The following is a 27,342-nucleotide window of genomic DNA, read 5'->3' as shown; positions in this document are numbered from 1 at the left end:
AGAGAGTGTGTGAGAGAGAGAGAGAAAGAGAGAAAGGGGGAAACAATAGAGAGAGAGCTGTGTGGTTATGCTGTTGCCTGGTGACTGACTCCATCCAGCTCTCATGGCTCATTGGCCATGTACAAGTATGGCTAAATTTTCCTGCAAAGAGAGAGGTGTCACGCTATTTGCATGAAGAGTGTGGCAGAAAAGCTCTTGCTCGCTCTTTCTCGGTCCCGCACACCCCCGTCCATCACAGTATGTGAGCACTGTGGAAAGGAAGGAGAGTGGGTAGTGATGGAAAGTCATTTCTCTGAATCAGTTCTTTCATACAGTTTCCAGGAACCGGTTCAGAGGTTCATGATTTGGTCCCTTACATCCCAGGTTGACATATTACCTGTTTTAAATCATTCCACTAAAACCACATGTAGGTATACTGCTGTTTGTTATAGGCTTTTTTATTATTATTAATTAGAGTGTTTAGTCTAATTTCATGTTCCCGAGTTCAGCTATGATTCAGGTCGTAATCATACCTGAAAAACAAGTAAAGTTATTCAGAACCTAAACATACAGTAATAGCCTTCCTGATACTGTTCGTTGCTCAGACTCGCTCTCCCAGTTTACAACTAGATTAAAGAAGCATCTCTTCAGCCAGGCATTCATCTTTAATCTTACAGTTAAATCCTGTCTCTAGTTCATACACGCCAGAGGAGAACTGGCCCCCGACTGAGCCTGGGTTCTCCCAAGTTTTTTTTTTCTCCATTAGGTCACCTGATGGAGTTTTAGGTCACCATTAGGTCACTTGATGGAGTCCTTGCCACTGTTGCCTTTGGCTTGCACAGTTGGGGAAATTTTGGGGATATTTAATTTTATCAATCAATAAATTCCACTAGAAACAAACCTTGTTGTATTATTTTAATTTAATACTGTGAAGCTGCTTTGATACAATCTGTATTGTGAAAAGCGCTATACAAATATACTTGACTTGACTTAATGCTGGGATAGGCTCCAGCATCCCCGCGACCTTAGGAATGGGATGGATACATGGTGAAAATAAACATAATTTTCTTTTGAAATTAGCAATACTCCAAATACTAATACCATTTACTCATCTCTTGGATGAAAAAGTAATTGGATGTTTGTAATAAAATTATATTAATTTAAAATTAAATATGTTTTGCATATTTGTCATACAATCAAGACATTGACATATTTCCAGTATGCTGATTTAGTTCACATTCTACTATTAAACATATTTTCCACCCCATAACCGTATTCACACCAAATGACTCAATAACTACTTGAACTGATTCAGACTACAAATAGAAAATGGCTTTGACTTAAAGGAACCGTATGTAAGATTGTGGCCAAAGACTGGTACTGCAATCACTTTCAAATTACTGTAGAGCGGTGTATCCCCTCCCCCTCCCCCTGACTCGAGGTTGCCAGTTAGGCTGCAGGATCCAGCAGGAACGTAGGCTGCTACAAGGAGCTTCCAATGGCAAGTGACGAGTCCTACACAGTAAGGTTGTTTTTTTTCTGTTAATTATGTTTATGCTTCATGAGAGATGTTTTGCGTATTTCGGATTCATAACGAGGTCTTTTAGGTTTCGTAACGGTAGACATTTTTTATCCGACATGTTTGTAGCTGCAGCTGTGGTAAATAGAGCAGAGCTGGCAACCCGGATGCCGAAAACTACTGACTTCGTGATTAGTAGATAGGTGGAGGGTGGTGCATCAGGCCAAAACACAACATGACAACATCAACATCAGTTGAGGGCTGCAACTTCACTTTTAAATGACAATATCCTGGCCGGACTACTGTTGTCAGTGATTTAAGTATTTGAAATTAACATGATTTCTTAATGTCTAGTGACATATCAGGGCCATTTTATGATTAATTGAAATACATTTCTTACATACGGTTCCTTTAAAGGGACACTCCACCCATTTGCATTAAGCTTTGCATTGTTAGAAACCCAGTCATACTATTGAATGGTCGTGCAACACTCTCTCATTTTCCCCTGAGACGGGAGAAATCCGTTATTTACCTTTTACACTTCCTCCTACAATGACGCAAAAATCGTCATTTTGCGTCATTGTAGGAGGAAGTGTAAGAGGGGGGGATTTCTGTTGAGACTACAAGCACTAGTTCCTCATCTTTCCCAGGGGGCGGGACCCGCTCACGCTACAGACCTATTACAGATCAGTGGGTGGGACTTTACTCTCTGAAACTGAAAGCAATATCCTCCATCTTGTTTGAAGCTAAGCTAACAGGCGCTGTGGAGACAGATGTAAAGTTATGACAATAGCGGAGGAGAGTGCTCAATATGATATAGAAGAAGAGGATTTCGGAAGTCTGATGCTTGAATCAGGTGTTTGTGGCTACCTTTACAAGCCGCATTATAGCGAAGAGCAGCCGAGGCAGAAGACCTGCCTGCCGCGGACGAGGAGCCCGGACTGGCTCGAGTTAGGGCGGACTGGTGGCGCCGGTGATCTCACTATGCAACTCATAGACTGTAAGATGCAACTACGAACACAGAGATATAGAGTCCGTCTGCGGCAAAGAATTTCAACGATGACAATTTCTCCTGGACGAAATCTCTGAATCAGACGAGGACACGGACGTTTGTGTTGAGAACTATCCTAGTTTCGCACCGCATATGTTCTGACTGAACATCCAGGTACCATGCAATAATTCACCTTTTCGAAAGAAATACAAACGGGGAGTAATGAGTTCGCCAACTAACTAGACATTTTGTGTGAATGTGAAATGAATTTCAAGCTCTGGTGGTAGCTAGCCTTGTAGACGGAAGAGTGATTTCTCTTATAGGCAGATATGCGCTTTCTGGATTAGTGGGAGTGGCTTGCGGAGCTGTGCAATGTGGTGCATTGTGGGAGTTGTTGTCTTTCATACAAATGCGTCCTGAAGTTATTTTTTGTCTTTCCTCGGTCACGAAGGCACCAAATTCAAAATTTATTTTACATTTCGACTACATATATGACCCACTTTAAATAAAAAACAATGTTCAAATGGGTGGAATGCCCCTTTAAGTGTTAAGACCAGCATTGTGAATCCGTCATTGAAAATATCCAACTCTACAATATGTTGAAAGAATATGTTGAATAACTAGTATATATATATATATATATATATAGATATAGATATAGATATAGATATAGATATACTAGTTAATATATATTGTCAAGAAAACCATGAATATTTCCTGTCAATAAAATCTAAAGGTGTCATCTTCCTCTTACACAGACTGTGTAGTCTATTCAAAATTCCATCATCCCCACAACTGTATTAGAAATTGAGCAAACATGGTTTTACTCTATACGTTTCATGCACAGACTTACATCTTAAATTTATAGTGGAACAGTGGCGTGTGAATTCTGAACACAGAGTGGTAGAAATCCAGAGTGAAATTGGAGCAGAGTAATTACAGAATGCTTTTTGCAACAAATGCTACCCTCACACACTACAATCCTTTAAAATACTGTGTTTATCTTAAGCTAATTTCTGAACCGTCCACAGCATTGAGGTTATTTGTATTCATGCAAGCTGTGGCGGTTTAAAAGTAAACTCTATTAACCCAGCTTAAAGACCATTCAGTAGAGCTCAGATGTACAGAGGGGACTCTTAGGCAAACTCAGTGTGGCAAATTAACAGCAACACACACACACAAATGTTTGTAGTTGGCATTATATTTAGAGGTAACACTCAACACTTCAGTCTTATTACAATTCCCCATGCATTGGGAAAATAGGCTCCACTACAAAATGCAGAGCTCGATAATGAACTTCAGACAAAATGAGTGAATCATTTATGAGAGGTAAGGAAAACATAATGGGTAAATAGATTAACTCAACTCTCCTACGCAAACAAATAAACAAATGAACCCCCACCAACAACAACAAAGCTCTTTAAATGGCGGCTTATTTGAGTAGAAGTGAAGGGAATGTTTGGCGTGTTTGTGTACAAGTGGAGCCAAGCCTGGTAAGAGACAGTAAAGTAGCTAATTACCAGTTTTGAAAGATTTACGAGCTATTACAGAGCAGGCTCACCGTTTGTGCATTTGTAGATTTCTTTATTTATTAAAAGGGGGAAATTAAGTGATTAAAAACAAAGGTAATGAAGGCTTTTGTGGCTCTCAGCATGAGCCAAACAGGGTGGTTAAACTCAGTGGATAAATGGTGCCGTTGGAAGAGAGCTCAAACCTCTCTCTCGATCTCTCATGTGTATGTGTGGTGAGGGTGCTTAACGTTGGCCCGAACTTTGGACTCTACAGGGCCATTTATTTCCTTTGGCGTTCAACAAATCACCGCTTTAAATCTCAACTGTCATAATGCCATTTACTCAAAATGGGACCGCAACAGCACGTAATTCAATCTGACCCCCATGTTCAATTCAATAAAGAACACGTGTTTAGATACACAGCTGCTCTTTACTATTACTGTAGGGAACCGTGGTGGTGAGAACAGAAAGTTCTCTTTTCTCATTGGATGGGCTGGAATCCTCTTGCATTGGTGCCATGCAGGAGTATCATGCACCTGTTTTGTTTGAAGGGGTAGAGGGTGCCGTACTTGCTGACTTGGGATGCTAGGAAACATAAGACATGAACAAAAAAAAGTGCAGAAATAACGTTTGCAAAATAGTATTTGGTTGGTTGCCTAGATGACTAGTCAGCAAAAAGTACGTCTTAAGGAAGCCCTGTATAGTGTGACTGATTTTGAGTTCACCTGACCCAGATTGGATGTATTTCTTAGGCACAATTTACACAAGATGCATTCTTGCAAAAACAGCAGTATGGACTGCAATGGAATCAAACAGAATACAGGGGTCTTATGAAATGTTTTAAAAAGTTGTTACATGTTATATATGTAATCTGATGTGCTTAAAACTTAAAGATGCAAAAATCTGTTAAAATATCTCAGTTTGAATGGGCACAATGCTTCTGTTGCTTGAGCTGTACCGCGGATGGGTTGGCCCCCAATCACAATGATCCAGATGGAGGGTGCCAAGAAGTGAGCAGTGACAAAAGACTATGTAAGGAGGAAAACGAGATGGATAGAGGACTGCAGTAATGGGGAACTACAGGGGCTGGCAGAGACAGGTAGAAGAGACTAAAAGTAAATAGGAAGGAGAGCCAGGGATAGGGAGAAAGATAGAGGAGTAGGAGGATAAATGGATGGCAAGCAGAAGAGAATGAAAAGACGTCAGTTCAGGGAAAATAAATGGCTGGCGGAATGCTTACAGGTGAATTTAAAGAAGGATTAGTTGGTGTGTACACATAGGAGAGAGATGTACTCTGTTCCAAAACCTAGTGAGCTGCCTCCGCAGGCTGCATATTAAGGCATCATAAGCATACTCGAGTTGTGAAGAGTGTTTCAAACTGGTTATAAAAGTAACTAATACAATACTGACATTTACTGGCATTCTTCTCATGTGGAATACTAATTATTTGTATGAGGTGTTGAGTTGCAGAGCATCCCAAACCAGTAACTTCTGAGGTTCTGTTTTAGTTATGATGCTGCCCTTGAAGGAAACTGTCTATGTTGGCAGTCAGACTCTCTAAGAAAGAAGTTGAAAGAAGTTGGTCAAGGTCTGGCATGAAGAAATGGGGAATGAGGAAGAACGAAAGGGAGAGGCATGTCCTAACTCAGTCTGGCTCTCCTGGGGAAGGTCTTAAATTACACTCGGATGTGGACAGCTTGTCAATTGCGAGGCCAGGGCCCTGGCTCCAGAGAAACGCTGCATACCCTTCATTAGGTTGCAATATCAGTGGCCGTCTCTAAATCTCAAGACCCTTTATTTATTTATATATATACACACTTATTTATGTATTAACCTTTCACCTCTTCTTCTTGACTCGTGATGTGGGCTAGATCCCCTAGGCTTCCTCTTGAATAAGAGATAGCAACAAACCTTGCACTATACTGACCAATAGGGTATAAGAGTATAGCAGTCACTATGGTTGCAGCTTATCAGACTCTTAATTGCTCATGTGTGTCAACATATTGAGCAGAATACATTACATTTTACCAGTGTTTTGTGTTCAGTACATTCACTATGGCTCTGTTCCAAAACCTAGTGCTTATCCTTCCTTGACAAAAAAAAATGTCTTATTTCACAGACCACTGTAGCTTAGCCCAATTTGAGTGCTATTGTTTTTGAAGGCAAACAAAAGTCTTGGAAGCCCAAGGTTGTGATGATGCAGCTATATATTCAGACACATTAGCAACAGTGACAACCAAGCAAAAGCAAGTATGATCTGTTAATCCCTGAGTGTTAGAGCAGGGATAACCCATGTGTGATGTCAATTTTAGGCTATGGAGGCATTTCTGCTTGATCTAGCCCCTAACAGAAATAATTGTCATTTACATTTGATTTCACAAGGCAAGATATATGCTTAGTGCTAACACAAACCAATGGCTAGAAACTCTCCTCCTAACCTCAGGCTAGACTCTGCATTCAATGATTTATTGAAGGACAGTTAATTAGCCTCCTGCACTGAGATGTCTGCAGGCGCTGTCGAGTGGCTGCCCGTCACATACATCAGTACTGATGCCTGTCAATCACAGAGCTGGCGGCTGAGCCCCTAAAGCCCGTAAAGCTCCTGCTGGGCCCACGCCAGCATGACCAGTTTTAAATGAGAGGAGAAGCTGCATTAGACTGGACTGAGCTGTTCCACAACTCTGTGATATGAAATCATGAAATAAGTCAGAGTCACACTCAGTTCTCCTTCGTTTCACTTATTTTCTGGGCTCCCACTCCTGATGTTACCACCCAACTGTACCGAATGTCCATCTCCCACTGAGATGAGTTATGTGAAATTCCCTGCTGGAATGAGCCAAGCCGCCCCATAACACATTTGATGCACCGTAAAGGACACCAAAAGTCCATTCCCACATAGTGAGTTGAAGTTGAAGTTGAAGACTGCAAAAGTACACCAATGAATTAAGTCCTTAAGAGGTTCATTTAGAAGGGTTCAACTGTGCAAGGGACAATCATTCTTAAATTATTAGTTGACCCTCCAAAAAAAGACAACAAAAAACAACAACATAATTTAGTCATCATTTACTGACCATCATAACCCGTGCAATTAACTGTAATACAGAAAGATACATTTGGAATTATGTACTGTACTGGTCACTCTTTTCACAATAAATTGGCACAATAGTTTTCAAACTTCAAAATGGATGCAAAAGATTTACAAATTAATAAAAGATAACCTTTCTTAGATCAAAACATGCAAACATAGGGCAATTTTCAGGAAAATAACAGGGTAAGTAAAACTTAGCAGAAGGAATATGTTGCTCTGAATCTCAACAGGCTTGGTGAGAGGAGCTGAAAGGTAAAGTACCAGGAGAGTCAATACCCCAAGCCTCATATCTGTTCTCCATATTTCTGAGCACCCTTACTCAAGAGAGGCTTTGAGCCTTTTCCCCCTCCAGTCAAACCGAATGAGCTGAGGAAATATCGCTCAGCTTGAGTGGTGGTGTTGGGGCTAACCCCTCCAGGCACTGCAGCAGGTGATGGGATGAAGAAGGGAGGAAAGGAAATAGAAAAACAAATAGTGAAAAAGAAAGACAAAAAAGAAAATGTGTGTTGAGGTAAATTGATCAAATGAATAAACTATTAAAATAAATAAACGAAATATTTTACTTATCATGAATAGGTAAAATATACTCTGATCATGTGACAAAAAAAATCTGTTTGGTTGTATTAGTGTTATTTGGCAGGCGATACATTGCAAAATCATATTCGGATTGTTAGGCACTAAAACATCTCACAACTCTTAACATCTCAGTTGGATTTTCAATTTAAAACCTTTTCATTTGACTCATCTTAACTTACATGGACTACTTAGGTAAAGACTGCCACATGTCATTTGTCTCATTGAAACTTTAATATATTCCTTAGGTAAAGACTGCCATATGAAATTACTGAGGTTGCTCCATCAATGAAGTAATTTCCACAGTGATTTGGTTATCTGCAGTGCGTTTGTTGGAGACTGCTTTATTTTGACAAGGATGTTAATGCAGCAGAAATGTATTTATAACTCAGAGAAGGCGTGAGGATGAAGAGTGTGTGTGTGTGTGAGGGAATACAGGAAAGGAGATTCATCGGGAGGCTCGTTAGACAAGCATCAGATTTCAGCCCTGTCAAAAGAGGTTACAGTACACCTCCACAGAACTTTGTGCCCTGGGTCTTCAACTCGACTCACATCTTTGTAATGGGATTCAGCGGTCGTTACATCTGCTCGATGAGTCATTCTGCTAGACTTTATGATTCCTGGTTGGTTCTATTTTCCAGTGTGCTGCTGTTGTTATTATTGCAAGCACTGCTGCTAATATTGACATTTCCTTTCGTACTAACAATTTGAAAATAAAAATGAAGTAGAACCCCTCCCCCTGTAGATCGATACCAAAATGAAGCTATGAAACACTGGAGAATATCCCAAAACTCTTAACCTCTCCAAAGGGTTCCTCTTGTCAGATTTGACCTTGCTGCATGCTAGATGGTGGGGCTTTATTTCTTTGCCTTCCTACTATTCAGCGGCTCATTATTTATCATCCCTATTGTGAATTAGCTTCCTACGACTAGCCCTGAACGTCTGGACCATCATAAAGGAGACTGCTGTGCCATTTCAGGACTCTTCCGAATCGCCTACAGTGCATTAGCAAACCCACAAGGGAAGCACCTGCTGGTCCCACAACTCCATATGTGTCTAGACACCGCAGCCCGTCGATCAAATGAGTCTGTGGATATAAAATAAAACTACAGAATATTCCACTTTCACTTTTACCGCATTTGTGGATTTACACAGTTGTGAAATCAGTATGTGGCAACTACAGGAAGTAGTGTGCACACAAGGATAAGGCTATGGGAGTAAAGTTATCTGTGACATAATGTACTTATTTGCCTTCTTCGGCACATCTCAGCATGTCATCTCAATGTCGCCAATTTCGCTGCTCACCCACTGCTTGGTAATTACACCACCCATCAAGACTAAGCCAAACTCTGGAATACAAATGCACAGTCTTGCAAAAACAGCTAAACAGGGCAACACAGTCAAAATCATCTGCTGTTCAAGACTTATTGTGTCTCTCATAAGTGTCTCCATGTTATCTTCAGGGGAAAGCATAAGCTTTCTCAAACTATCCGGCCATCAGTGGAATTGGAACCACAGACTATTCAAAAGCCGGACACTGCTACAAAGCCCCTCCTAAACCAAAATGGAAATGGAAATTGGAGCCATCATCTCTTCTCTGACTGCCCATATGGTCCTGCCTGCTGGAGATGTCAAGCCCTCATGGGACTTAACAGCTAGAAAAAAGAAAAAAAATCTCTGCTTTCAGAATTCAGAACCATTTTTTGAAGTGGGCTGTATTATTTTCAGGGTCCAACGACCAAGCTGTATACCAATTGTCTCAAAATGTCTTGTGTTTCCGCTTATGGACACTCGCGTATATGAGACAGAGAGTTTGGGCTTCCACTGTCTCAGTCTTATTTGTACTCCAGCAAATAGGCTCCAAATAAAGGGCTTGTCTCGATCTCTCTTGCTCAGTGGAGGGGAGCCATTGATAGGCGCAGGAGCAGATGGGGATTGACAGAACTCCTAGGCAGAGAGCTAATTGAAGGAGACTGGGGAGGACTTTGACGGCAGTCAAATGCCAGCAATGATGGGAAATCAATGAAAGCTTCAAATGTACCACTTACAACAGAATTCAAGGAACTCTTTGCTAATTTTCATGTAAGTGCAAATTATTTCGTTTTTCTAGTTATGGCCCCAGAGAAAAAAAAAAAAAAATCCAGACAGCTTCTCTGACAGTTTCCTAATAGTTTCTTATATTTAGAAATACGTAGCAGCAGACTATGTGAGGGGGACTGGACCAAAAGCAATTTCCCCCTTAACACTTAAAGCATTCTGTAATCACTCCACTCCACTCCACATCACTCCAGGTTTTTTCCCACTTTTCACTCTCCTTCCATTCACTGGTGAGAGAAAGCCTTCTCCAAATTCACTCAATAGTGAGACGTTATTTCAGTGTGTTTTTATTTTTAAAGGGATAGTTCACTTTGAAAATAAATTTTGGTATGTTTTAGCTTACCTCAAGGGCATCCAAGATGTAGGTGTCTTTTTTTCCGCAGTAGTTTCAATTTTGATATTTTTAGGTCAAACCGTTCTTGTCTGTCAGTCATTTCATGCAGGTATATGGTCACTGTCTCAAAGAGCATGCACAAAGTCCAAATTAAAACAATTCCCCATCGTCCAAATCAAACAATTCCCCATCGTAAGTACACTTTGATGGCCTAAGACACGAAACGAGCGGTTTGTGTGAGAAAACGAACAGTATTTATATAGTTTTTACCTCTTGAACACAGCCGCGTCCAAATGATCTGAGGGCGCGGGCGGGTATAGATATATACATAGATGTCGCCTTGGCTACGGTTTCGTTCCAATGAACTGCAGTAGCCAAGGCGACATCTATGTATATATCTATACCCGCCCGCGCCCTCAGATCATTTGGACGCGGCTGTGTTCAAGAGATAACAACGATATAAATACTGGTCGTTTTCTCACACAAACCGCTCGTTTCGTGTCTTAGGCCATCAATGTGTACTTACGATGGGGAATTGTTTAATTTGGACGATGGGGAATTGTTTTAATTTGGACTTTGTGCATGCTCTTTGAGACAGTGACCACAGACCTGCATGAAATGACTGACAGACAAGAACGGTTTGACCTAAAAATATCAAAATTGAAACTTATGCGGAAAAAAAGACACCTACATCTTGGATGCCCTTGAGGTAAGCTAAAACATACCAAAATTTTATTTCAAAGTGAACTATCCCTTTAACACTTTACAATAAGGTTTAATGTTAAGCATCATGAACTAACAATGAAGAACATTTGTTATAGGGGTGTAATCGGACAGTTAATCACGATACGATACGACATCGATTCTCTCAGCCAGCGATACGATTTTTGCCGATACCTCAAAAAATTCTACGATACGATTACGATTCGATTCGATTCAGGGCTATATCGATCGATTAATCGATATTTAGATATTATGTGCCAAGTGTACACAACCAGTTACGTTTATTAACTCACACTAATACATGCAAAAATATATAACATGAACGTTTAATTAAACTCTTTGAAAATTGCACACCCTCTCCCAACTGGGACATTTACAAGTTGTTTGTTACAAGTTTAAAAAAAAAACATGATATATGAAAATGAACAAGAACGGAGTTGCAAATGAACTCTATAACAAAAACTCCTTTTCATATATCATGTTTTTTTTGTTGTTTTTTTTATTGTATATATATACATTTTATTTTTATTTTTTGTGGCAAAAGCTGATAACTCCACATTTCATGTTTCAGAGTTAAACAAAGCCAAGTAGTTGCTATGATACATAATAAAACACTTGGTTAATCTTTGTAACGTTAATCTTCTCAGCTGACATAGACGCCTGTCAAACTTTGTTGTTGTGATTAACGTACACGCAATACAGAGAGCTTTTCCCTCACCACTAACGTGCTGTTTTAGCAAGATTCCGTGAAAAGGTTTCACGCCCCGAAGAAGATATCACGGGTTCATCAAGTTCGCTGAAATCCATCCTCGATCACTTTTAGTCAGCTTTGACGAAACTCCTCTCAGCTAGTGCGTCTTTTCAAAGTGACACCTGACCTGAATACTGCGCACTGATTCGCTAAAACAGACTTTTAGGGGCTTGTCGTTTCTGCTGTAAAACATGAACTCGCGATGCCTTGACAGTGGAAAATACCGGCTTTTGTGACAAAGGGTTCAGTCAAACTTGTCAGGCGTCTATTTCAGCGGAGAAAAGTTATGTGAGGATGTGGAGTGTGTCAAAATAAAGGTACCGTATATCGATATTTTATGTGTGGTATCGATGCATCGTATCGTTAGACGTTTGATCGATGCATCGATCCATATTGATGTATTGTTACACCCCTAATTTGTTATAGTTAATAATAAATACAGGGATTAAAGTTCTCCATCGCTAATATATAAAAAAAGATATATATATTTACTGTGTGAAAAAAGTGGTTAGGTCTGCAGATACTTTGGATGAGCAAGTGTGACAGTTCCACTATGACCTTGAGCCACAACGATCTCCACCTATATATAATCCCAGATATCAGTACACCACATAATTTGCAAGATGTAAGTGAGTCACTCTCAATAAGAGTTATAGGGCAAACAAGTGGCTATCGTCACAGGCGATTGATGTGTTGCATGACTCACCAACATAGCCAGCCATTTCATTTTACAGATGGCATGAGACAGACGACAAAGTGGAGCACCTTCAGATCTAAAGTGGGAGAGGATGGCGCAGGCTGAAATGCCCAGCAAACAGATTCTTCAGGTTGAGTGACAGAGTCGAGCAAACTCAATCTGTGATTCATATTTCCTTCTGCTTAATACCATGGACCCACCATGTGAAAACCCTCTTACAAAGGACCCCCCTTAAACGAAATAAACAGATAGACATCTTTAACTTGTGTCGTGTCTTTCACTGCACCACAGAGACTCTTAAAAGCAGAAACATTTTAAATAAGCCTGAGGCTCATTAAAGACAGATGCTCAAGGGACTGTGATGAGAAATTATTTATATTCTTGTGAAATAAAATAATAATAAAACATTTGGCAATGAAACTCTTGGGGGCATCTGCAACTTTGATTGTTGGGAGATTGTGCCTTTGGTTGTAAATGAACAAATTCAGCATTCATGGGGAGGTGAAGTGCTGATTATGACTTGATTATCCCTCAGGCTTTTTGATGTCAGATAAGTTGCTAAGCCATTTATAGCCGCCACTCGATTTCAGGCAGATATAAGGCATCTAAATTGTAAATGAAATAAATAAAATGACAAAGATGCACAAGAGACACACAGGACACAAAACAAAAATGACGAAAATTCATAGGCTTATAGAAAGAAAGTTGCCTAGACAAAATTGGCCATGGTTGTGTGTTTGTGTTGCCACAGCTAGCAGAACCAACACTACTGTTTTGAAAACATTCAGCCTACATAGTGATGCGTTTAGTTTTTTCTGCGTTCTCGTCTATTTATATTGCTCTAATTAATCTCTACTATCTTTAGTACAACTTGATCACACACACCTAGAGTTACACAGCTCCTAGCTTTTAATGCTTTATCAACTGGCATTAAATACTCTCTAAATAATTTTTTTCTAACATTTTGAAGATATTTGGCTTTTCTATTGTACCAAAGATAGTAAAGTGTCCATCGTATGCACACTTCAGAATCTAGCCAGAAGTAGTACGTCATCAGGGTACTTTTTGCCTACTCTTTTATGAGTACTGTGAATTCGGACATACTTATTTTGTTACATACTGTAGGGAAGTATGCGATTTCGGACGCATCCGTGGTCTTGCTGTCCAAGGCCACTCCCACTAGTCTGCTAAGAATACGCTTACCTTGTCAAAAACAGCCAAATACCACCTTGCTTGAGTAGGAAATACTTCTTAGCCAACTTTTAGTCATAATGGTGTCAACTTGTATTGTCCCCGGGTGCAAGAACATAAAGAGTAGGGATGGCGAAAACTAAAAATTTTCTTGACCGACCACCTAGCCTCATTAGCCAGTTGAAACCGGTTAACCGATTTGTTTAAAATATGTTACGCTATTTGAAATAACAGCCATTTCGAGCCGCGCCTGCAATTTCGCAACTCTGTTGCATCTCTATGCCGCTCTGCCTCCCGCTCACACACACACTGCCGCCCTTCCACTCACGTCACTTTTTTAAATCCCCTACAGCGAGAAACATGAGTCCCGCAAACGCGGCGCCGAGGAGCTTGTATGTAATCGGGCGACAAATGGCTCCTTAGTTTCGAAATGGTTTGGTACAAGGCAGGGTTCGAAATGACTTAGGACTCTTGGGGGGTCCCCTAAAATTTAATTATTAAATTATTAAAAATTCTGAAAACTACCTTGCTACACTATACTATAGGCAAAATTATATGGAGCAATGTTGAAGTGTTGAAGGTTGGATAATGGTCTTGGGATGTTTTTCATGGTTTGGGCTAGGCCCAGTATTGTAGTGGTGTCTGGAGAAGTGGCTATAATCTAACAGGTAACCCTCTAACTCATAAATAAAATAATTTATATATAAAACATATAAAATAAAACATTTTAAAAGATAATTGCGACTTTTTATCTCACAATTGCGAGTTTACATCTCGCAATTCTGACTTTATAACATGCAATTGCGACTTTATTTCATGCAAATCTGACTTTATATCTCGCAATTCTGAGAAATAAAGTCAGAATTGAGAGATATAAAGTCAGAGTTGAGTGAAATAAAGTCGCAACTGCGTCATATAAAGTCAGAATTCTGACTTTTTTTCTCGCAAAATTGCGACTTTATATCACGCAATTCTGACTTTATAACACATAATTGCGAGTTTATATCTCTTATATCTCTATAAACTAACAATTGTGAGATATTTAAGTCCATTTTTAAGATATTTAAGTCCAATTCTAAGGGAAAAAAAAGACAGACTAATCATTACACTGGGTATCTAGTTAATGCAACTTTTGATATAGGAACTCGAACTCCTAATATTTTACTATAAGCAATTATAGAGATATAAATATAATCGAAGCACTTACAGGATTTCACTCTTTGTGAGGTTTCGGTTTTGCCGCGTTCAGCTACAGTGCGTGTCTGCGGGAGCACCACAACAACAATCTGTGACGCTGTATAGGAACTCACTCGGCTAATAGCTGCCCTGATTGCGGCCTCGCGCTAGGAAATAAATGAATTACTGTTATAAATATAAAACGTCACTAAAGACCTATCATTTTCACAATTATTTTTAATGTTAAAATATATTTGTCGGGGACCCCCCAAAATCCAAAAATAAATTCTTATGGGGGGTCCCTAATGACTTATGGAGGGTCCGGGACTCCCCCAGACCCCCCTCATTTCGAACCCTGGTACAAGGTGATCGCGTTGAAAATAAAGGCGTTTGTCTAGCGTTAGAAGCTCATTTGAAACATTGCCGTTTCTCATTTCAGAAAATGACAGCTCCGAAGAGACGCCGCTTTAGTTTGAGGTAGTGCTAACAATAATAAAGAAAGATGATGATCATCATCACCTTACATCATAGATGATGTGCTACTACTGTAATTAAGCACTGTATCACACAAGTTGCAACTTACATCTGTGTCATTCTTTTTGGTGAAATGGTCCCACACACTACTTTTCTTTGCACGCTTCATCCTGCCGTCTGCCCTGGCTCTAACCTCGAGTGTTTTAGCCTGTAGCCTTTACTTTTCGCAAACCTTGTGAGCGCGCGTACCCAAACGCTGTGACCTCGCGCCAAATGTTTTTATTGGTTTAAGTACAAACAGGCGAGTTATGAAAAATTGAGTGTGAGGGATTTGTTTACTTCACACAAAAAGATCTTGGAATGAGATGGCTAACTGTAGTAGCGTTTAGTCCACTGTCTATAATAGCCTAATTTAGAGATCACTTTTTTTTTTTTTACCGACAACCGACAACTTTGATCGGTTAACGTTGATACGGTCAACCATCGGTCAAACGGTCATCGGTTAACATCCCTAATAAAGAGTAAATGTTACTTTTGGGTGTCCAGTGAAGGATCCAGCGCATAGTAGGCAGTGGCTAAAGGCTGCAAAGAATCGTAAATACCAAGAGAACGGCGCAACCGAAAATATGAAAATATGTTTGGAAACCGGAAATATGTTTGTAGTCAACATTTCAAATTAGATGACCACGAACACAGTGTTTTCATGAAATCCCAAAAGTACAAGATCAAAGCTGTCAAAAGTCTGCAGCATTTTTTGTCATCTGGAGGACTTAAGCTGACAAATAAATGCACATTTCTCGGCCCAGGACACTCAGAAAATGAGTAAACATTTTTAATTTACATATACTATGGACATTGTAACAATACAAAGCGGGTTGAAAATCGGCAGTTACTCTTTGACCTACACATCCCTCTTGATGCTCAAATGCTTTTTCAGAAGCCAAAAGTGAGCATACACAAGACATAAACCTCACAAAATACGACTCCTTCACAAAAACAACTGCATCACGAATTTTACATAAGCACAAGCTTGTGTTGCCTCTTTTTTCCTCCTCTCAAAAAACTCCTCACTCGGAGAGTAAGGCAGATTAGTGGGTGGTTTGGGTAGCATCTGACTTATCTGACACAGCCAGAGATAGCCTGGAGGGTGCCATGCTAAAGAGGCATATCCAAAAATGTGGAGCTTGAATCAAGCAATACAGTAGTAGAGTTGATAGTACCTTCCCTTCAAACTAAAACAAAGCTTACCTACTCAAGAAGAAAACACCCCAGCACAGGTCTTGTTTGAAAACACAGTACTGAGCGTAAACAACAATGATTATGTACAAAGAAGTGCAATATGAAAATCAAACAGAGAGCATATTGCATGTGTAATCCCCATGAGGAAACATAGAGATCTTGGGAGCTAGCATACAAGGGAACAGTACCTCTATGATAGAGGAGAAGTATGTTAGAATTACAGATGGAAAGTAGGGGGCTCTTGAGGATGTGAGGGGCATAGGCAAAGTAAATCATAAGTGGATCATTCCATTTGGGACGGTCACAAGGTGCCAGTGTTGAAACGAGTGTTTACCACTGCAGCCCCTCGATGGAGGTATTAAGGAGCCCCACTTTAAAAAATAGGCCATCTGTAAAGCGCCAACCAGTACACTAGAAAAAGAGCCAGAGCAGATCGCCAGATTCGCCACACGATCTAAAAATTGCAGAAAGAGATACAGCAAAAATAATTGCACCCTGCATGAAAACCCTAAAGGGGGTTACAGAAAGGCTCAATTATAAGTGCATCGTTCCTCAGTCCATGACTGCTGTGGTACCCTTGAGCAAGGCACTTAACCACTATAAGCTCCAGGTGTGCTGCAAGATTCATTTATGTTGTGACGCACTGGTTATGTCCGAAAGCAAAGGTAGATCAATCAAAGTGTTAACGTTTTATAAGAAGGTTACTAGTTTTAGACAGGGTCAGGACTAATCAAAACTGACCAGATTAAGGTATATTAGAAGACAGGTTGTAAGGTGAAATATTGAATCTGGACACGCCTTGGTGCCTTTCTCAAGTTATTGGGCACAGCCCACAGCCCAGTTCAGGAAAAAAGTGCAATGTTTTGGATGAACTGCACCTGAAATAACCTCAGTTAAATTAACCTAATTTTATTTAGCAATACACTGACTGAAGCTCAATATTTATAGACATCCTCCTAAATATATTATAGATGTTAAAAGCTAAACCTGCTGAAGATAATAATGGCTTAGAGAACTGCAGCTAATGAAAATCTGGGGCCAAAGAATTACAGGTGCCAGCAAAATTGCATATCAGCTTGGCACTATACTTCGAATAGCTCACAATGAGACCCGTGAGACCTTCAAGACACTGAGCCCCAGTCACAGGGAATAGTCATTACCTGCAAAACCACACTTGGTTATCTCACCATTCTGACAGGAGGCAGGCTGTAGTCCCAGGGCTCAGTTAAGTGCATGCTCCCAACAGGCCTTGGCGGCAGACAAGACATTGCAGACATTGAAATGATGCATGAAGGATTATATGGCCGCCAAACAACACTTCCAGTGATGGGTTAGACATGTCATCCTCCCACTCTGTCCAGGGACAATGTTTTTCGACCTCATTGCCATTGAGATTGCTCTCTGAGCACTTCTCTTGACACGAAGCCGCCCTATTGCTCAGAATAAGCGTTCCACATGAGCTTGCTCTCTTGTGAGTGTCTTTCCTAAGATAAGTAAAACATACATGATGAACCCCAAACGCCAATTAAAATGAAGATTGTCAAGAGTGCCTGGTCAAATCTAGGGTTGAACGGGTTGTCGTTTTTGCTGATTAATTAGTGCTGATAGCAGCTTACATACTAATCAAATATTGAAAAAAAAAAAATTTGTTAGGCTTTTTCTCTGACAGCATACATTGCATAATACTTGTAGTAAATAAGAAAAACCTATATATCTATATTAGTGAAAAAATATAGGCAAAATGTATAAATACATTTTTTACCTACATCAAATATAGAACATTGATGACCATGGAGTTCATTTTAACCATGAGTTTGATGGTGTCCCTAAAAAATAAATAAAAATACATTTAATACCATATTACCAGGGATTTATAATGGGCACTACTATTCTGAATCTACTGTTAATGTATTGTTGTTCATATTTGCTATATGACAATATGTACTTAGTGTTAATATTGTAATGTGTTATAGAAGACTGAATGTGTGTATATTTTGTTTTGCTTATCTGTTAACCACCGAGGACCAATTTCAAAACATTCTCTGGTGTATTTTGTATGTATATTTTTTGTTTGAAGTTAAAAGCCCATATTAAGCGCATTAAGCTTTTTTTTCCTCCAACTTAGTTGTCAGTATTGGCAACATCCAATACACTCTAGGATGAAATTATTGTAAAAACTGAATTCTGGCAATTATACCCACTTGACAAGCTGTCTGTCAAAAAATGTCTAACCATTGGGGAATAAATTTCTGAGACACAACTTAAAAGGTCATTTCCCACATCACCTCTCCTTCCACAATGAAGGCTCTATCGTACTTGTTTCATTTCCTCAACCTTCCTTAGTCTGCCCTCTCCAAAGATGAAAAAGAAGAAGTCATGACAAAAGAGCCAAAGAGAAATGTGGCGAAATGGTGGCCATGGTCGTGAGGAAGGGGAGATGACCTTGATACGCAAATAGACCATCTTTAAAAGAGAGAGAAAAAATATACATATCTATCATGCAGTGGGCCATTGGCAGGAATGTAGATGGGACTGTCAAAAGGGAGGTAGGGCCTATTTAAAAAACGATAACGCAAGTTTAGTCATGTGACGCATTTTGTACCACTTTAAACGCTGTTTTCAAATGTTTCCGGATTAATGTAGACATACCCTAAACGTTTTAAAGGAGGTTCAAACTCTGTTCATCGGAAGAAGTCATACAGGTTTGGAATGACATGAAAGTGACTAGAAGATGACAAGATTTAAATTTGTGTGTGTTCTACCCATTCAAGCACAATGAACCTCTGCCTGAAAAAGGAATAAACAGCCGTTGAAACTGACAACACCCTTTCTTTACAAACGTATGTGCTGTGTGGAGTCTTGACATTTGAGGTTCTGCTAATTCTACCCTTGCGTCGCTGCACTATAATCATAATCAGCGGTATTCTTCTGCTCAAAACTGAGCCTCTGAACGAGAAACATGCTCAAGCCCACCATGCGCCGTGTACTTGAGAGGTAAGAGCTTCATGTGTGCCCACTGGGCCAAATGCCTGCTCAAGCCATGACATGATCCTAATCGACATGAGCACACGGGAGGGCTCAAGCCCAGGGCCGTGGGCCAGACACTGAACACAATGACCAGCTCTCCCATTCCGGCGTCTCCGAGCGCTTTACAAACAATGCCCGGTCAGGAAAACAAGCCCTCGATATCAGTCCACAGCTGTGCTTTTGTCTCTCTCTCCATCCGTCAGAGACGCACCACGCAGGCTTAGACACCTACGCCGTTGCCTCTGCTGCCCTCTGTGACGGAGAGAGCTTGTTTATCACACCGAAGCATATTGCCGATGTCCTCGCAAGGCGAAGAGAGAAAGAGAGAGACGGGAAGATAGAGAGACAGACACAAGAAAAGGGAACGAAAGAACAGAACAAATAGTGGCTGTGAAAAAGATGAATAGAGAAAGAGCAGCAAATAAAGCGAGAGAGAAAGGACACAGTAAAAACTGCTGAGATAGAGAGCGAGAGAGAGAGAGAAATGGAGTGAACACATTGGAAAGCACATAATGGAGGGGACAGAGGCTAATTAAAGAAGGCCGGATTAATTAGGCTTTCAGTCTGCCTGCCTCTCATTCTCCCACTGTGTTTCCTGCCAGCACCACCCTCCATCCCCTCATAAAACACGGCACATTGTTGTTGGACGGACTTTAGGGCTCTGGTCTTTGGAATGTACATAAGTCTGTAATGTACAGTGGGAGAGTAACTTGGTTACCTTTGGGGGCAAATACAAGGTAAGGCTGGGCGGTATGATGGTGTATACAATGTGTGATGGGAGAAATGTGTAAAACATGCTATACCACTTATACCACAAAATGATCCCACAACGTAATTAAAAAATCTGACATCAAGCGTAAAATTATAGCCTGAGGCAGCAAGTTTTATCGCTCAGTGAGGTAGTTAGTGATTCCAGCCCAAGCATCCAACAATTTCCCCCAAAAAAATAAAAAATAAAAATAGAAATGCATAGATATTAAAGTTCTTTCTGATACTGACAAGCTGAAGCTGATCATTGTTTTAACTGATAAATTACCAATTTTGAAAATGTTGCATTATTTTGTAAAAAATAAGACACTAACAACGAAAATCAGTCATTTACAGTTCAGAACAGTATGAAAATGGATATTAATTTTGAGATTTGCTAAAAATAACATTTTAACAGTGTTGCTAACTTAAAAGACTCTATATATGTAAAAATAATGAGCATATACAATTAAAATGTCCAATTTCATTTGATACATACATAAACACTCACACACACACACACACACATACAAAACCTCTACTCCAATACAAAATGAATCAAACCATGATAGAAGATTTTAGATATACAGTAATTAATTATTCACTTCCTTGTGTTTGCATTTTTTTTAATTTAGATTTAACTTTATTGTCAGTGTGTCCTCTTGGACATTTAGCATGAACTGTTGACATTACGTATCGGTGCAATCCGTGGTTTTTGCTCATGTCACCAATCTAGTAAAAGAGTACTAAAGATTTATGGGAGTTCAGATGTGAATAAACCATTGAATTACAGCCACTTTGCAGCCAAGGGCGCCTGCACTCCAGAAGACTGTCATTTACAAAAGCCTCAAAACAACATCTATTCTTTAAATAGACGACTTGGACCAGCCCCCCGTACAATCCAATTAGGCATCAAATCACTTCAACTATGTTTTTCATAACACTGAGTTACAAGAGGCCATCTGGGACACAAAACAACCCTCTCTCACAATTACACCCCCCCCCCCCCCCCCCCCCCCCCAAAAAAAAGACTACTCTCTCTTTTCAATGGCACTGATTTCATGAGCAGACATGAGGGGCCACTTTTGCAGCGAGAGCCCTCATTGGTTCTGTTCCTCCTCCCTGCTCGCTGGAGCAAACGATGAGGACCCTTCAGTCCTGTTCTCTATGTAGAATCCTTGGCCAAAAATGACAGGCATGATGGGCATAAATATTTATCAGGTGCCAAAGCTTTGCCAACCTGAAGATACTGGGACAAAAATCAGAAAGTGCGGTTAGCCATTTCATGATGATTGACGTCCAGGCTCACTATCAGAAAGTCATCCTGGAGGGGGAGGCTGGAATGCCCTTGTGCCAGGCTGCAAGCTCAAGTTTATGATAATCCCAATAAATTATAATGTACTCCGCAGACATTAAAAAACATGATTTGTACTAAATTAAATGGGCTGTGACTCACAGAATCTAGAACAGATTCCTCTCACTCTCATCCCTTCTCACTTCTTTTACTATCAGATAATATTCTTTTCTGCTGGACTCATTCAGTAATATTCATTTGCAGTAGGAGAAAGTGGGGTAAGCTGTGCAACTTTATAGTTAAAGCCCCCATGAAATCCAAATTGAAGTTTTTTGGCTTTTAGTATGAATATGTTAGCCTCAAGTTTATCAGCTAGTGTGCTCCACAACAAAATATGCATTTGGAAGATATAAGCGTTGAAAACTTTCAGTCTCTATAACTTCCATCAATATGGATCAACAATTTTGATGACATCACTCTGCACTTCAGCTTCATATCAGATTTCTGTCAAATCAAAGGTAACATTTTAACATTCATGTAGTTACACGTTACTACATGTACTTGTATGTAGTACAAGTATGTAGTACACTACATTACTATGTAGCTACTTACTATAGTAATAACAGTAAACTATGCATAATTACAAGTAACTAACCCTAAACCAAACCCTAACCGTAACTCTATAGTAGGTACATGTTGTACTTATTTGAGTAAGTACAATGTAACTACGTCACCCTAAAATGAAGTGTAACCCAATCAAATGCTCTCTAAAATCTGAAGCGTCCCACCCCCTACACTAAACAGACGCTGAAGCTGTGGCTGAAATCGGTAATTTGTTCACACATTTACTATTTTCTATAAGGTTAATGGTACATAGTGCGCTATATAGGGGATAGGTAAGGATTCAGACTATAAATATGCTTTATATTGGGGTGTATGAAGTCTGGATTTGTATTAGCGTCACGCGAACCACTGATGTGCGCTCACAGGCTCTGGTTCAGAGACACAACAGCACAGAGCGGATCATCTGCGCGAGTCGGCCACAAAACGTATCGGACCCATTTGAATTCTGCACAGAATGAAGGAGATTAGGAGGAGAAACGGTTAGACAGACTCAGCATTAGAAACAGCACTGGCGAGTAGAAGAGATAACACCGGTGCCATGCCCCAACATAACTTACACACTTTTCAAACTACACATCCTCAACATGATTTTGTTCATTGTTTTGCTTTAGTAACAGTTTCATCTAGGGACTATTAGAATCTATTAGACTGTGGCTGTCATAAGCAGTCAAATGTGGCGTTGCCAAACTCAACGGCTCCGGCAGAGCTCTGATTTAAACAAAATGCTATTGACTATTGAAAAAAGGGGAGGATCTGCTCAATATTTTCCGCCCTGTCTTCCGTTTTCAGTGGAAATTACGTCAACACACTGAATAACGCGGCCTTTAAACCGTTCTCTTCTCAAAGAGAAATGTGCTAAAGGTGCAATTAATACTCCTGATTATATTTCAGGATGTGTGGTATCAACTGAAATTAGAAGAACGCATCTACAATAAATTTGACTTTAAAAGAGAGAGAGAGAGAGAGAGAGAGAGAGAGAGAGAGAGAGAGTGCTTATCCCATGTTAGCAAAAAAAAAAAGCATCATGTCAAGGGGTACAAGTCGAATTTCCATTTCAAATAAACATGGAGATTAAGAGAAAAAAAATAGATAAGATAATTTTTTTTTAAGAAAATAATGAATTTTAAACATATGCTTTGATATACATGAGATTAATTTAGAAAACGTGTAGGCAGTTTACTTTAACATGCAAAGAAATTAGTCAATTTTCTTATTAACACAGGGAGATGCATGCATTATACCATTTTTAAATACTAGATTACATGCCAAAAACATGCATAATTTGCTTGATTAAGGGAGTCACACACCTACCACTCTTTCACTCATTTGACTTATAAAAATATAAATAGTTTGCCTTTTTTGATCAGTGAGCACAATGGACTTAATTGTGTGTGCATTTTTTTCTACTTCACCTTTCTCTCCCTAGTTTAGTATAGTTCCTAGTTTTTAATTCATGAGCCCATTCTGAACTGCTAACCAGATTTGTGTTCTGAACGTTAATCTCCAGCAGGCACTTTTGTCTGTTTGGTGGAGGGGGGAAATGGGGGATTAGTCCATTTTCATTATTTGCAGGGGTCAAAGGTACTGTTGAACACCAATTTGTTAACTAAAATTTGTTGAGTCTAATGATGATTAATGCCCTTGTTGTAGGCCTTCCACTGTTACACCGAAGCAAAGTTCTTGTTGTTTTTTTTTTCGTTTTTTTTTTTTTTTTACAAAAGCAATTAGAGCACTTTTAAAACCACGAAACGCATCACGGGCTGACAGGTTAAGCTTTTAATACAAATGCGACGGCAACATAATGTACAATACGACAAAATGTGATGGTACTGGCCTAATTGCTCACAACTAAAAAGAATTAATATTAAATGAGGTGCCTTCAAAAACACGCTTGACGATTTCAGCGCCTAAGGATACGTACATACATGTACAATAGCCCCAATGGGCCTAGCAGTGTGAAGCCCTTATTCCTGCACTCATGTGAGTATTTTATGTTTTATGACAACATGTAATGAGGTAAAAGCTGCAATGTTAGGATAACTGACCGGTTTGGTGACATCTCCTAACAACTACAATAATAAATAGTGGAAATGGATGAACGTGTTACCTATTCTAAATGTCAAGTAGGGTTTTTTTTTGCTTTTTTTTTCACAAGTAATTGTATTAACCAAAAAGAATAAATCACAACTACATTATCAAGAAAAATAATAGTGCAGTTCTAGTCTGCTATAGCATGATGACTGTTCAGTAAAACAAAGTTCATCACCTAAATAAATGGATAGAATGGGTACTTCATCCACAGCTGAGCCTTTATGAGTTCTGACGATAAAGACTTTCGGTTGATCTAAATCGATCAAAGAAGACATTAGATCTTGGCTTTATATTTTACGATGAAAGGTGTCCAAATTGCATGACAGTTTAACGGAGAACCTCTCTCAAAGTGAGGTCAGAGGACAATCCCTCTTAGCAGTCTCTTCCACACTTTTATGCCATTTGTGATTCGCAACAGAAGTGATGTAAGGCATGAGAAGAACACTGGTTTTCAAGACAGGAGCAATCTGAACTGTGTGTTTGAATCTAGTCTTTTGGCTTGATGTGAAAAGCCCGTAAATCAGGTGTGCGTGTGGAATACCAAATCGCAGGAGAGAGAATAGAACTCATCAATCATGGGTGACGTGCGCTTTGCTGCACGGGAGGGAAGCCAAACCACATTAGTGTTGATGTAGCAATGCTGTGGTATGGAGGACGGCAGAAGGAAAAAAGGAGGCAAACAATTCAGAATTATAGACTATTAATGGAAAACATTATGGTCAACTAAGTGACCTCAACATGAAGCCTTTCGATGATTATGGACAGGTCACACTAAATTTAGGCAATAGTTAGCAAGGTCTAAGCAAGGAGGTATTTAGTACCTGTAGAAAGCACCATTACCAGTTCCATTCATCTCAGAGTAGAGTTCAACCGATAGTGGATTTTACCGATAACGATAATGTTGGATATCGATATTTTACCGATAACGATAAGGTAGGTTGGACCACACTGACCAATAACCGGTTTATCAACTGATAGTTTTTCAAATTGATACTGAATAAAACCAAACATAACATTCCAAGTAAATAGGGCTGAACTTTATTACAAAAAAGAAAGAAAAAACTGATCTGAACCATGACTGTACTTGTACTGTACTTGAAATATTTTACAATTTAAATATATAAAATATATAAATATGAATTATAAATATATTAATTATAACTTTACTTTCATGTTAGTTCATAGAACATTAACTAAAATTAATAGAACTTAAACATTTTTAAAATGTATAAGTAAATGGAACTTCTAGAGAATTTATTAACCTTAGTTAATGTTAGAAATGGAATTTTATTGTAAAAGGATACCATTTCATATAAATACAAACAGTCATGCTTAAAGATGGTCATCTTTAAATATCTACACAAAGGCCATAGCATTTAAATTAGACATTAACAAATGTATAATAATACATAACAAAATATGTATTACAGTGATGATAAAAAAAAAACTGAAATCGAATGCAATTCTGATTTGTTTATTGTTTCTGTCAGCTGCATGATCATTTCAATTTGCTATCTCGTCACTAACTTTAAATGTGCAGCTTCGCTGGCTAACGAATGCATAAAAGTGACCAAATGGATATAATTACTTTATAATGGAAAACATGTACGGTAGTGTACTATAGACAAACTGTTTTCTTCTTTCAGTTGTTCTTTCTTGTGTTACCAAGATATATCATCATAAGGGCAAAGATGCTATAAGAGACTTAGGGATTTGCACGTAATAAAGAAAAAAAGTTTGTTCCTTGACTTGGGGAAATCACAAGAGAAAAATATGCCAATCTGCTGGACTCTAAAGTGCACCTCTGATCACTTCAAAAACGCTTTGAGGCGACAGATCAGAGAACGGACACGGGCCCATGTGGAGAGGTCAACGTCATTGTCAGAATGCCATTCTGTGTGCCTTTGTGCTCTCACCCACCTTTATAGTCTTCTCTTCCTGCGACTTGTTTTGGCATCGCCTGTTTACCATCATGCCAATCGGCCTGCTAGCATGTCTCCCTGCCTTTCTTGTTTCACTCAGGCCTGTCTTGCTAGCCACAGCACATATGCCCTATCATGGCTCTGCCAGAATCAGGTCTGCCTTTAATGACACCTTACTGTGTAATGACACCTTACTGGCAGGTTTCTTAGCCCGAAGGAGTAACGGTAACAGTTGCCTTGGGAAAAGCATGAACATATGTAAATATAGTGAAGCATACAAACAACACACAAAACCAGCTCCTTAAAATGCATCAATTGATTCCAACACATATGTCAGCGAAGTCCTGAGTAACACACTGAGAAAATTAGTATTTTGTAAATTGGAACTGCAGGTTGTGCTGAAGTATAAAAGGGGGTGATCTAAAATGAGGGAGAGATGATTCAAGAGAGAAAGACGAGTGTGAAGCAAAGATAAGAGGCCAAAAAATAGGTATGAAGTGATACACATGGAAGAAGTCAAAAAGAGCCCTTGGAAGACAAAGTGGGGGTGTCATTAAAGACATTCTCATAGCCCCGGGAAGATCATGAAAAGAAAAGAAGAGAGAAAATATAGAAATAGAGCCGTTTGACTGAGCATGGATCAAACAGTGTTGAAAGAACCAATGAGTGTATAGGAGTCAGGATTAGAAGGATGGTTAGGAGGTTTTTCACTAACAGAATGTGTTTGAAGTTCCCAATAGACAAATCCATTCCATTTTGGTCTTGGGAGCAGTTAAGCACACACACACATATTTTAATGAGGACAAATAAATAATTGTGAAACAGCAGTTTTTTGAGGGAGTTTGTTATCCTGTGATTACTATAACTGAATTTTTCAAAGAATCACACATCTTTATGGGATAAAAGAAGAAGCAAGAGCCTGCCTGAGAGAGCATAATTAAAACCACCCTATCATCTTCAAGTAGATGTCTACCAGGTAGAAGAAAGTATTGCAGGTACACTTGTATAAATGTTACAGCCTAGAATAAAACTGCTCCTAAAAGAAAAAAATCTAATTAATTAACAGGACTCCTCAAATATGCACTAACAAATCAATATGTAATTGTAAATGAACACCTCATCCAAGGTTAAACAAATCGCATACTGTGCCAAAAACATTTAAAAAATGTGTCCCTCCTAAAATATATCCCTGCCAAAAACATATCCCTCCCGCGCAACAATCTTCTAAAAATGGCATCAAACACAGCACAACAACAGAAGGACTTTTTTTTAGCAGCTAAAGAATTGACCTCTT

At 39.3% G+C, this 27,342-nt stretch overlaps 1 protein-coding gene across 2 annotated transcripts in view; it reads right to left on the bottom strand.

The window, feature by feature from the left end:
- LOC311285154 (leucine-rich repeat transmembrane neuronal protein 4) overlaps positions 1–27,342 on the bottom strand; it is a 113,570-nt gene that overhangs the window by 80,341 nt on the left and 5,887 nt on the right. The window lies entirely within an intron of this gene.

Source organism: Rutilus rutilus, assembly GCF_951802725.1.
Source record: "Rutilus rutilus genome assembly, chromosome: 25".
Lineage (NCBI taxonomy): Eukaryota > Metazoa > Chordata > Actinopteri > Cypriniformes > Leuciscidae > Rutilus > Rutilus rutilus.
Note: the sequence above shows the minus strand (reverse complement) of the source record. Positions and strands in the feature narration are given on the sequence as shown.